The sequence below is a fragment of the Phalacrocorax aristotelis genome, chromosome 2 (genome assembly GCF_949628215.1).
Source record: "Phalacrocorax aristotelis chromosome 2, bGulAri2.1, whole genome shotgun sequence".
NCBI lineage: Eukaryota > Metazoa > Chordata > Aves > Suliformes > Phalacrocoracidae > Phalacrocorax > Phalacrocorax aristotelis.
In genome coordinates this window covers 74,344,995-74,362,078 of record NC_134277.1, presented here as the reverse complement: position 1 = coordinate 74,362,078, position 17,084 = coordinate 74,344,995, and the positions used below count along the sequence as shown (strand labels likewise).

The 17,084-nt window shown below is 39.0% G+C and overlaps 1 protein-coding gene across 4 annotated transcripts in view; it reads right to left on the bottom strand.

Annotated features, from left to right (window-relative positions):
- Nucleotides 1-17,084, bottom strand: part of LYRM4 (LYR motif containing 4) — a 94,922-nt gene that overhangs the window by 37,174 nt on the left and 40,664 nt on the right. Inside the window, exon 3 of one of the 4 annotated variants that reach the window (XR_012659061.1) lies at nt 9,638-9,752. The exons of the other annotated variants lie outside the window; for them this stretch is intronic. The gene's annotated coding sequence lies outside the window, so the exon portion shown is untranslated. The remainder of the gene's footprint in view (nt 1-9,637; nt 9,753-17,084) is intronic. 4 annotated transcript variants of the gene reach the window in all.

Genomic DNA, 17,084 nt, shown 5'->3' with positions numbered 1-17,084 from the left:
AACGCGGTTTGCAGGAGAAAATTCCAGAAACATGGTAATATCCAAATATTTGCATAAGGAAGACTTTGCAGATTCCTCCCATTTCCTCCTTCTATATGTTCAATTCACCATCTTACAACCCAGTATGAAGGTGCTGACTGGGCTATCCTCAGCTCTAACAGTAGCTTGAACACATAGTTTTTCCCCAAGTTTCAACCATGAACGATCCCACAGACCTGTGGACACTGATGTAAACTTTCAACAACAAAGGACCAAAGGAGACCCAGCCACAAATGGCAGGCTTTAGCAATATACTTTCAGGGGATTAAAGAAAACTAAATCCACTGCAACAGGTATATTAGCTATTCCTGTTGTTTACCTATGTATTTGGAAAAGAAGGTATCCTGCCCAGCCTTTTTCTGTTGCTTTGTTTAAAAAATGCCAGAAGACACCTACAAAAATACAGAAAGTGAATACAAATCAGAGGGCAACTATAAACTTATACTTTATTAAGTCATCTTGTAGTAACTTAATTACTTCACCATCATGAGTGAAGTCTAGCACCAAAGTTACAGGTGGTACATTTTTTTAATTCTTTCAGTCTAATATTTTTTGTAATATGAATGTAATCTCATAGAAAAGATAATGAAGAGTAAGTCAAATTCTTTTAAATCAATTGTTCTTTGCGTGAACTTCGTTTCAGTGGCAAACAAAGCATCTTAGAAAAGAAAAACCTCTTTATACACTGGCATGTCTTTAACAAAATTAAAAAAAAAAAGTACAGATAATTACTGAATACTGTCCCTATTAGCATGGGTACAATCCCATGAAATGAAACTTTACGGGTTTCTCACTTTACGTAACAGCAATGTTAAAACATTTGTCATGCAGAAAACAAAACAACTGCATCAGGTTGGGTTTTACATTACCCACATTGTCCAGTAACTATTAGACTGAGTCTTTCTCTTGCGCTATTTCTCTGCCTAATTCCGTGGTCCTCAGGGATGCCTTTCCAGACTGAAAGCATGAAGTAGTTATACAGCACTGGTTGACAGAGTGCTGTTAAACAAGCGGTTTCATTTGTTCAGGGCATTTTGGCTGAATTGCTCAGCTGTAATGATCCTCTTGATGTAACATTACTGTTCTTAAAAACCACAGTTCACTGCCACAGCAGCACCGCTATGCCAATGTGATGACCATTACTGTGAAGAATTCTCCATTAATTTACAAACAAAAATAATCCCAGGTTTTGCTGCAGCCATCTTCTAATGCCACACCAGATCTCAGAACTTGTCCCCATTCAAGTTTGAAGTATATTTTGTTTCAGCCTGCAGAACCCTTTTAGCATTGATTGCCAAGAGGGACATTACAGCTCCATCAACAAGCATTTTCTCAGATATTATTAAGGGTTAATACAACTCTATTGCAGAAGGTAAAACTGACTTAAAACAGCATGTATGTATTCATTGGGCTATGATGCATTCAGATTTGTTCATAATAAAAAATAGAGTGGGGTAGACTGGGAGGCTTTACTGAAAACTGCTGTTTGCTTCCAGACATGCTCTATAAAGCAGAAAGCCTGTTGCTGTACTGTTACTACATGTAGAGGATGCAGAAGATTCTCTAAGCAAAACTGAAATCTAAACACAGTAGACATAGGCCTAGCAATCTGTGAAGTGAAACACAAATGTTCTTGCAGTACTACAAAAACAAATGCACACACACACAATAACCAACTGCAAAAGATACAAATATTTATGTGGAGACGGTAACCCTGCTTCCACACGGGTCACTGGGGTTATACGTGGTGGTGGCAGCAGATAAAGCAGCATCAGTACCTGCAGTGTAATAATTATAGATGGCTTGCACACCTATTAAAAACTTGGGTGATCATCAGCTAACAGCTCAGTGTTGCTAGATGCCAGAAAACAGCAGTGAATAAGAGGTTGGTGAAGGAACACACAGCTCTCCCCATTTTTCAAAGCCTCTGCCACCCAAAAGGTGATGCAACAGCCTTGCACATCATTAGGAATACCTGCCTGTGTGGACATAACCTAGGTAACAGTCATTCCACTGGAGATAATAAATACAACAAATTTATCTTATTCACACATCATCTCAAGGTCAGTAGGCATTTGCCAGAATTCACTGAAAGAACTATATATAACCTGTGCTATCTTCCTTATTCTACATCAAAGCTTTCTGAAGAAGTGTGCAGAACTAGCTTTCTTGTGTACTGGAAGAAACAGTTATGCTTTCTACATATACAAGGAACAATATTTTGCTTCTTTGGAGAAGCGCAAAAATAGACTCAAAGTGATCATTCAGGGAATTGCCTAATGCAAGGGAGTCACCCTTCAAACCCATTTTTAGAAAATAAAAGCATGGTTGTGATTACTTTCCTCACATGGTAAGAATGACATACATTCTTCTTCATTTTCCCCTCTCTGTATTTATTCTGGAATATGACTTTTCATTCCCAGGTTAGCCTTTAACTGCTTTGTAAGTGACAAAATGGTGTGCTATGGGGAAAGAAGCTTTATGTTAGACTAAAATTCCCAGCCAGCTTCACCCTTCCCTGCCTGGCTATATTTACAGCCACACTGTACATAACTGAGTCTTAAGCAAGTACAAAGTGCCTGCAGAAATGCTCCTGATTCAGAACTCTTCACCTACAGTGAGACAGCCTGTTACACCCACTTCAAACAGGGGTAGGTGGCCATGCAAGACATACAGCAGGGTAGCAGCAAACCTCTGTTACAATTCTTGTTATGGGTTTGGGAATTAACTTTTTTTTTTTCTCGCTCTCTCTCTCTATATATTTAAAAGAACATGACATTAAAAAGCCAAAAGCTTTCCCTCACCCACAAGAAAAGACATTCAAATCATATGTAATGTTATTACTCACTTGAATCAACCATAACATTCCAACATGTCCTTCCCTAACTGAAATGTCATCTATACTACATATTTTATAAGTGAGCATAATGAGAGGAATTTTTGTACAGCATTAATTAAAACGTGACCAAGATTAAAAAGGAAGCGCTGAAATTCTGACACTCCTTCCCGAGATGAGCACCAGCAAAATGTGGCAACTTCCAGGGACATCGCTCTTCCACCTAAATACCAGACTGTAAAGGTATGAATAATGATTGATGCTTCCGCACCAGCTTAAAAGATACTGGAGTGAGGATGCAATCAGAGGTTTCTGTGATGGAGCAAGTAGAAGTGACAGAAAATGCCTGAAGTCCCTCAAAAGAGGCAAAAGAGAGGGGCAACAGCCAGATGCCTCACCCTCTGAAGGCAGGCCTGGGAGTATAACTAGTATTGAATATAGAGTATGTTATTTTGTCCTTTCTTCCTTCACATCAAAATCAGCCACGTTCTGCTCTGCTACAGGTATCTAGAGCTACAGGGGATTCAGGAAATCAAATATTCTATATTTAATAGTCTATATTTAATACTCTATAACTATTTCTGCTGAATGGATTATCTCCCCTACACAGTATAAGGCAGCTAAACTCCTGCACAGCACAGATGCTAAATGCTTGCTGGAAACTTCGAACAGAACAACACTGAAGGATAAAGGGTTACCTTACCAGCTCTAATACCTGTTGGCGTCAGTATGGTATTTTATGTTTGACTCTCAGACAACGTTAAAAGCCAGAAAATATTTGAGTGGAAAACCGAAGATCTAAATAAGCAAAACGACGCAAGGAATTAGAAGCCAAAACAAGGCTAAGGATGCTATGTCTGTACTGAGGATGTAAAGTTTTTACTCTTTCAACCTGAGTTTGGGGGTAATGGAGTATTTTTAAAAATGTAAAAATACTCGACAAGTGCACTTATATAGCTATTTATAAAGTTTAAAACCAAATCAAAACCCATCCTCATAACAAATCATATGGACACAGTATTTTATTAATTCCATTACAGTCATATTGTAAAACAAGTCACCTCACAAAATGTCTGAAAATAATATTCACACAGTATGTGAAATGTGTGATACTCAGATTTTTGGATTAAGAGATGTAAAATTATTTCAGTTGCATCTACTTACAAATAATTTTTGTTTTTAAAAGCATGTATAAATAACACAAGACTTCATATAGCTAACATTTATTTTCTTAGTTGAGAGAACTACCTGAAATAACTGAAAAGTTCAGTCCTTTGAAGAGATGACTAGTGTCATGATATGACTGAAATAATATTCTACAGGTTCTCTAATGAACAGAGGAATGAGGGTGGGCTATTAGATTTTTTTTTTTATGGATGTCACATCTCTACAAACACCAAAGACTGATAAGCAATCTTTTTCTTTTCAATAACTTGCCCTACATGCATTTGCAGTGGGTCACCTGAGGAAGTAGCTTACATGGAAGGGGGATCTTAGAGTGTCCAGGCAAACAGCATCTGTAGGACAAATTTGCTTAATGTGGCATCCCCCACAGACCGCTCTGTGATGCTGTAGAGGTTTGATGCCTGTGACCTCTGGACAAGGAACAAACATGTCCTGTGCATACTTTGGATATTCCCAGCAAGTAGCCAGGTTATCTTGCCTGTTACAAGCAGCAGAGGAAAGACTTATGCTGGGCCCCAGGGAAGAAGGGAAGAAGTCACTGTAGGCCACAAGTCGCAATGCCAGAAGAGGACCGCATTTTGAGCGCTGACAGAGAAGTGATCTGTGAAATGAAAAAAACTGGAGTAAACTGCTGCAGCTCTAATAGGGCAGATCAACATGTTGTGCACCGATAGTGCAAGGGGTTGCACTGATGGTAAGTTCAGCAGGACTGACTTAAAGAAGTGCGAAGTGCTCTAGCTCCATCTCCTCTGGGCATGAGAGAGTTATTCAGCACCAGCTGGCAGGAACAAAGGGGGAGAACAGTGCTGACAGGTGGAAGAAAGGAATAAGATCATGCAGCGTTTGTGGTCCTGCTCATCAAGCTGGAAGCAAGCTGGAAGAGTGACAAGACCTCTGGGTCCTTGAATTTCCTTATTAAAACTGACTCAGCTTGGGTAAGATCTCAATTTGCCTCAAGGCTTATGAGCCTCATAAGGCAATATGCAGGGCCATGAAGTCTCAACACAAGACCAGGAAGGAAAAACCCATTCTTGGGATCCATCTCAGCAGACCAAGACTCACTCCAGCACAGGAGGATGCAAGGTTACTTAAGAAGACACCAACCCTGTCATCTTGGTAACCAGCATGAACATGTCTTGAGAATGAGCCTGCAGGAGGTGCCTCTGGCGAGGGAGTGGCATCTGAGCAGAGAGACCTAACATCAGATGCACAGCAGGGGCAAGGAAGAGGGAATTGTTCCTTGACTAGAAGAAATGGCAGAAAAGGAAGAGAGACTGAAAGATCACGTGAGAAAAATCAAGGCAGAGTGAAAACAGGAGACCCCCTACCCCCAGATGCTAGCGCTAGCCCAGGGCACTTGAGAGGAACTGTGATGCCCGTCATAGTAGTTCTGCTTCATGTAAACTACATCTGTTTATTATTATAGTGGCCAACAGGACATTGCTGGGGAATATTTCCCATGGATGATTGCATGTTTAATAGTACATATAAGAAAACGTTTAGAATGTCAAGTTTTGTCATGACCACAACAAACGTTTTATGTAAAAAACCCGAAGAGTAAAAAGTAGTTGTCCCAAATGCCTGTAACTCTGCTAACACCCTCCTGCAAACATCCACACACCACAGATACTGTAGCAGTGAGAGAGCTGCAAACTTGGAATGAAACAACACTGATGTGAGAAAATAAATGGAAAAAGATGCCCTCTTGCTTTTTTCCCCTTCACTGCTTTGGATGTACACATTGTCAGGCCTTCGAGCTTTGTTTAATTCTTTTGGGCAGGGGTTGGAATCCCCTAGTGTTTAGTGTGTATGTGAGAGTCTGAACACATGGCAAAATTCAGTAGCTACACAAACAAGTTAATAAGACTTTTAAGCTACTGAACAATTCCTCAGCTTCTGCTGTTTCAATTTCTCATTCCCTAAAATTCAATAAATCCAATACCAAACTATTAAGCAATTCTGTATCTGCTTCAATAAACAACATTTGATTAATGAAAAGAAGAATTACATGGGATGGTATTACCAAGAAGACCCATGCTGTGCAACATATTTTATCTGTCCTACTGGAAAAAAAATTGTTTTACTGAGAACAGTGCTGTCTAGCAATGGTAGATCCTCAGGAGTGGAAGTTTGAGGATGCCATTGCTGTATTTGTGACCTGTGTGAGGGCTGCAGAGATCTGCTGTTTTTTATCTCCCCCAAGTGGTCAAGTGAGTTTGTAAGCCCACCTTAGAGAAGTGGCTTCCTCTGTCTCCAGAGCATCTTCTAGAGAGTCAGATGAATAGGCTAGTGGTGGACTAGGAAAACGTCAAAGCTGAACAAAAATTCACTGACAGGGTAGAAAGCACAGGAAATGCCCAGTCTCAGAAGTAACTCAGTTACTCCGGAGAGTCCCATATAACCCCTAACTAATTCCTAACTCCCTTTCCAGCATACAAGTGACTTAACCACAACTTGAAATAGTACCCATGTTTGACAGTTTACAAGTGGGTTTAATCACCTTGGTACAGATTTACTAATAATTTATAATCCAATTTGTCTTTGAAATAACTAATATTTCAAGCACCTGACACCAGAGGTATCTGAACTAGTATAATCTCGTTGCAATTAACAGCCTCAAACCATTCAATTGCAATCTATCACTACTTCTCAGACAGCACTGATTAGTTACTTTCCATTTTTCTTTAATGACTCCTGTAAATTATAGTAAATAAGCAGATAGCCTTCACCCTTTTAGTTATATGTATGTTTAAAAAGTGGTGAAAAGGGTATGGAAAAAGAGGAGGAAATCCTTACTGTTATTTTAGCTATGCTCTAAATCTGTTACAAACGTTAATGTGGCTGTAGGCCAGTTTAGACAGGATATAAACGACTGTCCTCTACTTTGCTCTTTTCTTCAATCATTAAAGTTTACTTAATATTCATGAAAAATACTTTATATCCCTGGAAGCTAAAAGCCTTTCTTTATTCACAGAACAATTACACCCCTGGCTGTATCATAAATTACCTACATTGTCAGGACAACATACTTATAACCTTATCTGAAGAACCAATCCCAGATATGAGAGAAGAGATTTGTTTTCATGCCTAATAATGAGTAAAAATGCTTCTCTGTTTATTTAAGTTATAAAGAGTGCTCCTTATTTATGGTTGTCAAATATTACCAGGATGACTAGGAAATCTTTCAAAGTCAGTGAAAAATTTGAAATAGGGAATTTCCACTGGGGTTTGTGCCGACTGCTCACACTCACTGAATTTCTCAAGAGATATATATGCAATTTTGTGATTGATCTTCCCAAAGAAAGGTCTAGCTGGAGGCAGCTGGCTTGGGCTGGGAAAAAGCAGTCACTAAACAGGCATCTTTCTCATTATGACAGGCAAGGGTGGCATTGAAGGTGATATTAAAACACTTTTCTTGCCTTGTCAAAGCCGTCCCTGCAACTCGGATGAAACATGCACAGCTTTCCACAAACTGAAGTTCAAAAGCAAATCTTAACTTCTACTTGCACTGGAAAAAAAAACAACCCAAACCAAACAAAAACAACCCCAAAACAAAAAAAACACCAACAAAAAATAAGCAGAGTTTTGTGGAAACCACGTATGAATTACAACTTTGGCTTCAGGTGTAACATTATGGATCCACTGCCGGTTTATGCCCACAACTTTATATTTAATTTCTTATGGCAAGTGCTGGATTCTACAACAGCTAAAACTGTTTTAGTCAAATTCCCATTCTCACTCTACAAAAGTTTTCAGAAAAAATCATTATGTTGATGGAAATTCACAGGATCACAGATTGGAAGGGACCTCAGGGATCATCTAGTCCAACCTCTCTAGGAAGAGCACAGTCTAAACAAGATGGCCCAGCACCTTGTCCAGACGACTCTTGAAGGTGTCCAATGTGGCCGAGTCAACCACTTCCCTGGGGAGATTATTCCAATGGTTGACTGTCCTCACTGTGAAAAATTTCCCTCTGGTGTCCAGTCGGAATCTCCCCAAGAGCAACTTGTGTCCGTTCCCCCTTGTCCTCTCCATGGGACTCCTTGTAAAAAGGGAGTCTCCATTTTCTTTGTAGCTACCCCTTAAGTACTGGTACATGGTGAGGAGATCCCCTCCGAGCCTCCTTTTCTCAAGGCTGAACAAACCCAGCTCTCCCAGCCTATCCTCATATGGCAGCTTCCCAGTCCTCTGATCATCTTGGTGGCCCTTCTCTGGACCCCTGCCAGCCTGGCCACATCCTTTTTGTAGAGAGGGGACCAGAACTGTACCCAGTACTCCAGGTGTGGCCTGACAAGCGCTGAGTAGAGTGGGATGATGACTTCTTTATCTCTGCTGGTGATGCCCTTTTTGATGTAACCAAGCATCCTGTTGGCCTTCTTGGCCGCAGCAGCACACTCTTCGCTCATGTTGAGCTTCTTGTCCACCAGGACCTCCAGGTCCCTTTCCAGTGTTTATATATTCCCAAAGCTGTAGTTTTTTCCCACAAAGTAAGAGCAAGATCCTTCCTAGATCCACTAGGCAATACAATAAAGACCCATAAATAAAAAGAGCCTTTTGATTTAAAAAAAAACTTGATTATTTTGATCTTAAGAAATAAGACTAAAACAAATACGCGTAAAATCTGAAAGTTGACACAGACAGAAATCTCTGCTAAGTACTACTTGAATGTCATTTTCTACACCAAAAGTAATCTGTACCAGAGAGCAGTCATATGATTATTTTTAAGACAGAACAAAGGAAATTACAGGTTTGACAAGCATATTACATGATCAAATTAAACACTGTTTTTCTGCTTTACATAATATACATATACAGTATTTGCTTTTGAAACAATACTGGCATTTGAAATTTTTATATATTGTTTATATAACAAAAATATGCAACATTACTCCTACTCAAGTTCCCTAGCTCTTTGCGTATCTATACAACGTTATCCTTTGTTTGTTGTAGTAGTTGTTAACAAGTTTCTTTGTAACCAGTTCCTGTGTGAAAGAATTGAGTGCACAGAAAAAGGACAAAACCAAAAATTAAAGTCCTTAATGCACTGATGTTAAGAGTAGCTTTCAGTTCTGTAAACTAAACGAGTCACTGCTGATGACTGTTAATACAGTAGGAGAAAACAGCATATGCACTAGCAATTCAAGATAGGTTTGTGGCCACTTCCAACCTCTATCAACTGTCCTTCCTGGCCTTCAACCTTAAGAAGAAACAAATTTGAACAGCAATGGTCAAATACCACCAAAGAGAACAACCACTGGATCTCACTTTGTTCTCATTGCTCACAATCTGAGTAACAGCTGCCCTTTGTGTCTGCCCTTTTGTGTATCAGATACACAAAAGAAAGAGAGACCTAATTCTTGACCAGCTCCGTGCCCCAGTATGCACTGTACAGGGGACTTCATGACCACCACACAGCGAATACTGGGCCATGGAATTGGCTGCACAAACAGTAAGGTGGGTAAGTGGCTTTTAAATATTATTATATTGCGCATTTCTCTTACATAAGTTTACAATGTATCTGTATACAGCTGTGTATAACTTAAGCTGTGCAGTATAATAAAGAAAAATGCCACTTACCTGACTTTCCATAATTTGGTCTACAAGAATTCAGAGCCTCACTAGTATACTAAATATTGGGATGTCATAGGAGAGCAAAGAGTCAGTCTTTTGACAACGAAGAGTGTCATGTAGCCTAAAAAAAATTACAAAGGGTTTTTGCTTCTCTAAAGCAAAAAACATACTATATTAATTTTTCTGTTAAGCCAATCACTTAAGGTTTCCTTCCAATGAAACAGGTGTTTTTGCCACTTTCTGCCACTCCTTCACTGGTGTTTCTGCCACACCACCTACCATTTCTATATTCCTTCAAAAGACATCCACTAATTTTTCCTAAACATTCTTCCTAAACATGATTTCTTTGTTCATAAATAAAATTACCTCCAATACATACACCAATTTCTAAATCTATTTAAGCCATGCTCAGGGGCAGGAACAAGGGTAAGAGAAAGTTGGAGGAATTTCATAGCCAGACACAGAAGATTACTGTCAGTAACCAAAATAATTGTTTCTAAAACTTCAGAAAATTTACTGCAGCTTTGTAACACTATTTAAGAGTTCAATCAGGCTCATATAGTATGAATAAAAGCCCCCCGGATTTAGAGAATGCACCAGGCCTACAGGTGTCTTGACACAGCATGATAACCAAAATCAGTGAAAACATGACTTCTAAAGGGCAGGACAAAAAAAAACCCCACCCTCCTAACAAAAGCAAACAAAATCAAAAAACCCTACCAAATTCCAGAAGACTGAATTGCAATGTGCTATCAATAAAATTTACACATCAAATTTTGTTTAAAAAATAATAATCACTTACCCCTTACATACACACAATACAAAGAGATTTACTAAATACCAATATATAAAATAACAGTGAGCACTCTAACATCCTCTTAGCGCAGTGAAAGATGAATTGGTGGGAGAAAGTAGGTTCCATTTTCTGCAGAGGTGTAACATACTTTCCTTGTACTCAGTAATCACGCTAGACAGATACCTAGTGCCCGAGTCTACAGCATCCTTTGACAAGGTGTAAAGAAACCTGTATGGAACATTGTATGAAGGCAAAATTCAGCCACCTTCTGACTGAGGTCAACTGAAAGCCAGCTTTACATATGAGATCAATAAGAAAATGAGTAACATTTCTAGCCTGACACTATCTGTGCAGTGGTGATTGTAAGATACTGTTGATTCTTCCAAAATAACTGTATGGTTTACAATGCTTTAGCTTCCTTCTTATTCCCAATATCTTCAACTCAAATAAACAGACCTTTATCATGTAAAACTGGGTTAGCTGGTTTTTGGGGTAGACTATAGCAATATATTTTCCTGTGACATTACACAGTATTTCAGTTAACATCTCTTGACTCCTGCATGAAGTCCAGTTTTGCAAAGATACGTGCCACAGAAATAACAAAGGCTGAACTCTAGGTTCATATACAATTCTACACAAATTCACAACAGAATTAAGAATAAAACATTACTCAGTGTTAAACAACCAGAAACCCCCCACTGTGCCTCTGTAATGCCTGGCCAAAATATTTCTGCATTTGGTACTTTTCAATGATAATCAGGAAACTCATTACCAATGCTCACAAGTTTTTAGAATTATTTCCCAGATGTCTATGGCTTATTAGGGTTTCCGTCCCCAGAAGCTTAATGGGAGCAGATGTCAAAACTGAGGAAGGACAAAGTAAACTTGAATTTCTTCACAGATTACACAGGAACTAAAACCAAAACTCTCTAGAACCCTTGAGAACAAATTAAAAACTCACATGAACTTTAAATCCAAACCACTGTAAGCTCTCTAAAGCAAAGCTGAAAATCTAAAAGAAAAATATATTCACAGCACCCAGCACCAAAAAGCATCTTCATATTCAGCGAGCCTTAAACCACCTTTATCATGTATACAACTGAAGAATTACCTGTTTTAAAAAGGGAGAATCCAAGACAACAGGTAAAGGTAAAAAGGATAAATGACGTTCTACACCATCAAAGCTTGTGGCAGAACTAGAACTAAAAGGTGATTTTTTTAAACTTCTGTTCCTTGAAACTAAACACTTGATTACCTCACAGCCTTTGCAAGTTTCTTACATATCAGAAAGACCTCATGCTTAAATACACATCACTTTCCCACTCAGCTATAGGGCAAAGGGATTACATTATTTTACCTTTGCAAAATTCCATTAATACTTCTTAAAAGTTTTCTTTCTTCTCGGGAGAGACTTTCCTTCCAGTGTCATGTTCTTCGCATTCATTCTTTAGCCATGGCATTGCTCTCCATGCATCCTCTTTTTGGTGACTACCATTTAGTATAGGTTACTGCAGAAACATCTATAATAAATCCAAATTTTGTCACAGGAGCCTGGTCCTTACCCATGGGTTTCAATCTTTCAAATGAAAAGACTATGCCAACAACCATTTGTACCACAGGAGAAAAAAAATAATCTCAAATTGTTTGTTAAAAGGCATGTTACAACAGCACCTTTTTGTTGCCTTATAGTAAGAGCTCAAAGAGTTTTGAAAGAAATGTGTTCCCATGAGAAAGGGCTATACAGCAAACACATAACTCTCTCTTACAATGCCTTTGAAAATTCTGGGGAGAAGAATGCATTACGTGCCTTAGCCACTGTTTTCCAAAAGACTTCTGATGAAAAGAAAGTCTGAGTTTAGCTAATGGTTAAATGAATGGAATACTAGCACTAATAATTTGCAAAAAATCTTACTAAAACAACTCCCCAAACCACTAAATACTGAAAACAACAACAAACCCTCCTCATCACATATTTTAGATAGAACAGATCACCTGAATCTTCCACAATACTCCTGCCATAAAAAATATATCACAAAATAACTAAACACTGCAGGACTATTAAGTATTTTGAACTTAATTGTTCTAGGTCTCAAGGAGGCTGCAAGGTGGAGCTGTCATGAGGGGGGATTTCCTTTCTCCCTCTGACGTGGTCCCTGTGCGACCCAGAAGTTCATCTCACAGGGAGTCGAGGAAGAACAGTCCATCTGCAAAATACATGGTGGTAATGGCATCCTCCTTTATCCTTCCCACCTGCGTGCAGTACAGGACTTCTGCATCCCACGTCCAAGCCCTGGGATACAGAGACCTTCACTGGCTCCAACTCTGGAGTAACTCCTTGCTCCTCCCTCCCCTCCAGAGAAGTGCTGGAGAGGGCACGTGTGGGACCAGGACAGGAGCGCAGCCTCCTGCAGGGCAGGGAAGCAGAAACACTGTCAAGGTGAGCAGCACCCTGAATTGTGTAGAGTCACTGCCTTGTAATTTTGGTATAATTCAGAGTCACATAAAGTTGGAATGGGTTTGCTGCCTATCTTGCTACGTAACTATAAGCTTCTTGCATTTTAGTTCTTAGTAATGAGTGGTAGAAACAAGCCAAAATAACTGTGTGGATACCAACAGCACAGGAGGACCGTCTGCTAACAAGAACAGACTAAATGTTCCTAGAAACCAGAAGTTTCCAGTTTTGTACTTACTTTTGTACTTACTACAATAGCAACGAAATGCTTAATTCTGAATATATAGTATCACAATCCAAACAAATATTTGAAAAGTGATTTTTCCATTCCTGCCATCCCAAAGTCTCCTGATGCTATCACAACCACAGATAAACAATGATAGTGAATTTGCAAACAGGCCAATACCTCCAAAACCTGAATCTCAGCTAAAACCCAGTGGGAAATTTTTGCAATAAAAATGTTTCTAAAAATGGCCCAATATATCAACATACTATGGCACAGATTTTTACTAAGGGTGTGGGATTTTCTCAGTGGGATATTGGAAACAGCATTTCAGCATCATTTTTGTCACAGTCTCCTGAATGTGATAATAGAGAACAGGAACATTAATGCAAGAAATGTCATCAACTCCTCCTCTTCTCAGGTTTTCTGGCACTTGAAGCATGTTGTTACTTTACTTGATCCAAACCTTATACAAATGTGACCTGGAGACACAGACTGGCAGATCAGCCGTTTACATGAGGGCAGATGTGGCTTCCTATTTCAGGACTTACAGCCCTGCCTCTTATGGAAACCTCCTTTTGACCACAAGCTGCTCTTTTACTTTTCTTTTGAAACTTGGATTGAAGGATTATTGAATTTAAGATTAGGGTTTAAAATCATCTGGAGGTAGATGAGCATACATGGAGCACCCAAAAGAAAGGAGAGCGCAGCACAGGCTACCCAGACCCTTTTAGGATATGAGCAGAATTGCAAGAGCAAATCCAGAGGAGGTAAAACCTCTGCATGCAGTCTTCTTCACGATGAGCACATGAAATGTTTACAGCTTTGCCTTTTACCTTCCAATTGATCCTGGGATTAAAAATCATACCATGAAACCAAAGGTAGAAGTCCAGTTGATCACATGATGCAGGGCTTGATAGTCTTCCCATATCTGCCCAAAACCCTAGCATTTCCAAATCAGAAATATCTGCAATTGATTCATTTAATATAGGAGTATTTCCAGAACAGATATTGCTTAAATGGATCTCAGTGACACAGAATTTACATTGTCCCTCTCAATGTGATTTCTACCAAGTGTCCTGCTTATTTAATACTATAAAAAAGAAAACAAATGGAAATTGAAATTCTTCCATTATTACTCTGAAGAAATGGCACTGAAAGAGTTTGTGTGCTGAATCAGGAGATCAAGCTCTCAGTTCTTCTAAAAATTTTAGATGGGACTGGGAAGTATTTCATGTTTTTTACTACAAATGCATTCTGACCTGATGAGTTCACAGTAGTAAGCTGTTTGACACCATTCTTAAGAGATACAGAGTAGTGAAGAGAGGGACATTTATAAATAAATGTAACAATGGCATAGGTTAAATTGTCAGGTTGAAACACCATATCTTCTAATACCATATTCAAATCTACTCAACTCTTACTTTCTGTGCAAGGAAAAGAGATGAAACTTTCTATTATTTACTGCAATGAGGGACGTTCCGCTTAGAAATTAAAAAAAAAGCCCAAACAACAAACCCACCCTCAATTTCTGTCTCCGTATTCCAGAAAAACCCAGATGTTAACTTCAGTGAGTTTGCTTAACTACTGCATCCCATGCTGGGATATCCCATATTCCATGTTGCATACTGATGTGTGATTGTAATAGCTAGGGTAAAATTGTTATGTGGAATTGAAATTTTTTGCAAGAGTGGCAGGGTTTTAAAATGTTGTATCTAGGCTAATAAGCCTTAAATATATGCCATCTGACAGACTGAAAGCAGACTGACTCACAAGTGCTATTACAATTCGTATAGCACTTCAGAAGCTTCAGGCTAATAACAATTCATACATGTAAATTGCCAAGAATTGGCAAGAACACTAGGTGTTGTTTTTGCTGCTTTGCCAAAATCCTTCAAAGAAACTTACCACTACTTCACAGATGAAATCTACAGGAGAACTAAGGGAAAGGTCATCTCAACCACAGGAGCTTTTCTCTAAATAACTCAAGGCAAGTTATTAGTTTAGTTGAAAAAAATCATGCTAACCAAAGGGCTATCTGATTATTCACTTATGTTTTTACAGCTAATACACTAACAAAGTATTATAAATCAAACTTGGATTTTGGAAGACTTCATGTCTCTATGACTGGAAGTCAAGTTCGCAAAACAAATTCCCGATCCCACCATTGTGTGATGTAGATTCTGATCTTTTCAAAGCACGGTCTAACTACTAATTATAGTAGGAATTCTCACACAAATGTTTATTTAATTTACAAAGCAACAACCTGGTCATGTCTCACAATGATGCAGAGCAATGTTAACCTATCTCAGAAACTGCAAGCTCAAACCACAGCAGGCTTCAGAATCAAGCTTTTTGAAGTGTTTCAGGTCAGCAACTTCCTTTCATCTCAGGACCATTCTGCTTTAAAAGTAGCTGTGTTGCATCTCTGGTGCCGAAAATCAGTTCCCTCTAGCAGCAGAAGGAAATATAAATTAAAATGTGTATGTTGTAAGTAAAAAGCAATGAGCAGTTATTGATCAGGAGTGACCTCCCTCCACATGCCTACATGTTGGCTGAGAGAAACTCCTCACGCTGCAGAAGTGATGGTTTTTATCACTGAGGTTCATCAAGTGTGCTGGCATTGCAGTATACATCCTACCAGCACCGTATGATGCATGGCTAGGAGTAGACACCAAGAGCAATTTAAAAAAAAGAAGAAATGATGAGCAATAAGAAAGTGAAACATTATGACTGAAGATCATCATCTGTTGTTTTTTAATTACAGAAGCAGACTTAGCAGAGGTATGCAAGCAACTCTATGCAGTACCAAAACTGCCCAAATGCTGTGGGGTAGCCCTGATCAATTCTTCTTGCCATGGAGGTTGAAGGTGGGCAGAATACAGCTGCATACGTTTCAGAACAGGAATTGCCTTTGTAAAATACCTTTTTTTGCTCCTCGTTTCCAATCAAACATATGTGGGCAAGAGGACATATCCCACTGTACATATGTTAGCTGAGTATGCAAATAAGCAGCTGAATATCCAAGCCAGTAATTTTCTTCTGTGCAAAGGCTAGCTTGTTTGGCAGCAATGACTGCAATGGGCAGAGAACTGTAAGTGTCTGCATGTGGCTGGAGATACACAAAAGATACTCTGTGCATGACACTTTAGGTAAGAAATTCTGGGCCCCACAGAAAGACAGAGCACAAGGGGAAGATGATGGACCAAAAGGGAGAAGATGGGTAAGTGTGAAGCCACATCCTTTACTAGTACATCTGTTCCATAACCCTAAAAGCACCAAGCCAAAACAAAATAAGCATTGTGTGTTTAGTAATATCAACTTTAAAGGACTTAGAAGCTGAATCTAATGCATAAAGACTGGATGAGAATTAAGGAAAGGAAATACAAGCCCCCAGTTATTCTGCAGTAAGACAGGCTGTGCTTTTATTCCCGTTGTTGAGGAGACTCAGGAAAGTATTACTATAAAAACATGTTAAAATGAGAAGCAAATGGCATTTAAAACATCTTCGCTTCCTACTTAGGGTACACCCAAGAGCAAGGGGAGCAAGCGTGTAGGAAGGAGAGTGCTTGAAGAAAGAAATAAAAGCACAGTAGCTGGCACTTCTCTGCAATAATATTACCAGCCTGCTGAGAGCAATTACAATAGCACAGACAGCACTAGCTTTATTGTGACCTTATTGAATTAAATCTGAGGAAAAAAACTCTGAGATTCAGCAGGGAATTTATTAAAAAATTTTAATGCCAACTTAAATTTGATCCAAAGGCCTCAATATTAAAGGTCATATCCATTACTATACGGTGGGAAACCTTGGATCTCTCTGTTCCTATGTTCCACCCTTTCTCAGTTTTTTCTTTTGTAACAGTAGGTCAGACTTTCCTTCCCCCAGCTTCGCAACACACTCTATTAGAGGTACAAGACCGCTATTTACATTTTAAAAAGCCTTAGGCAGCAAGTCGAATAAAGAACTCCAATGTTACTT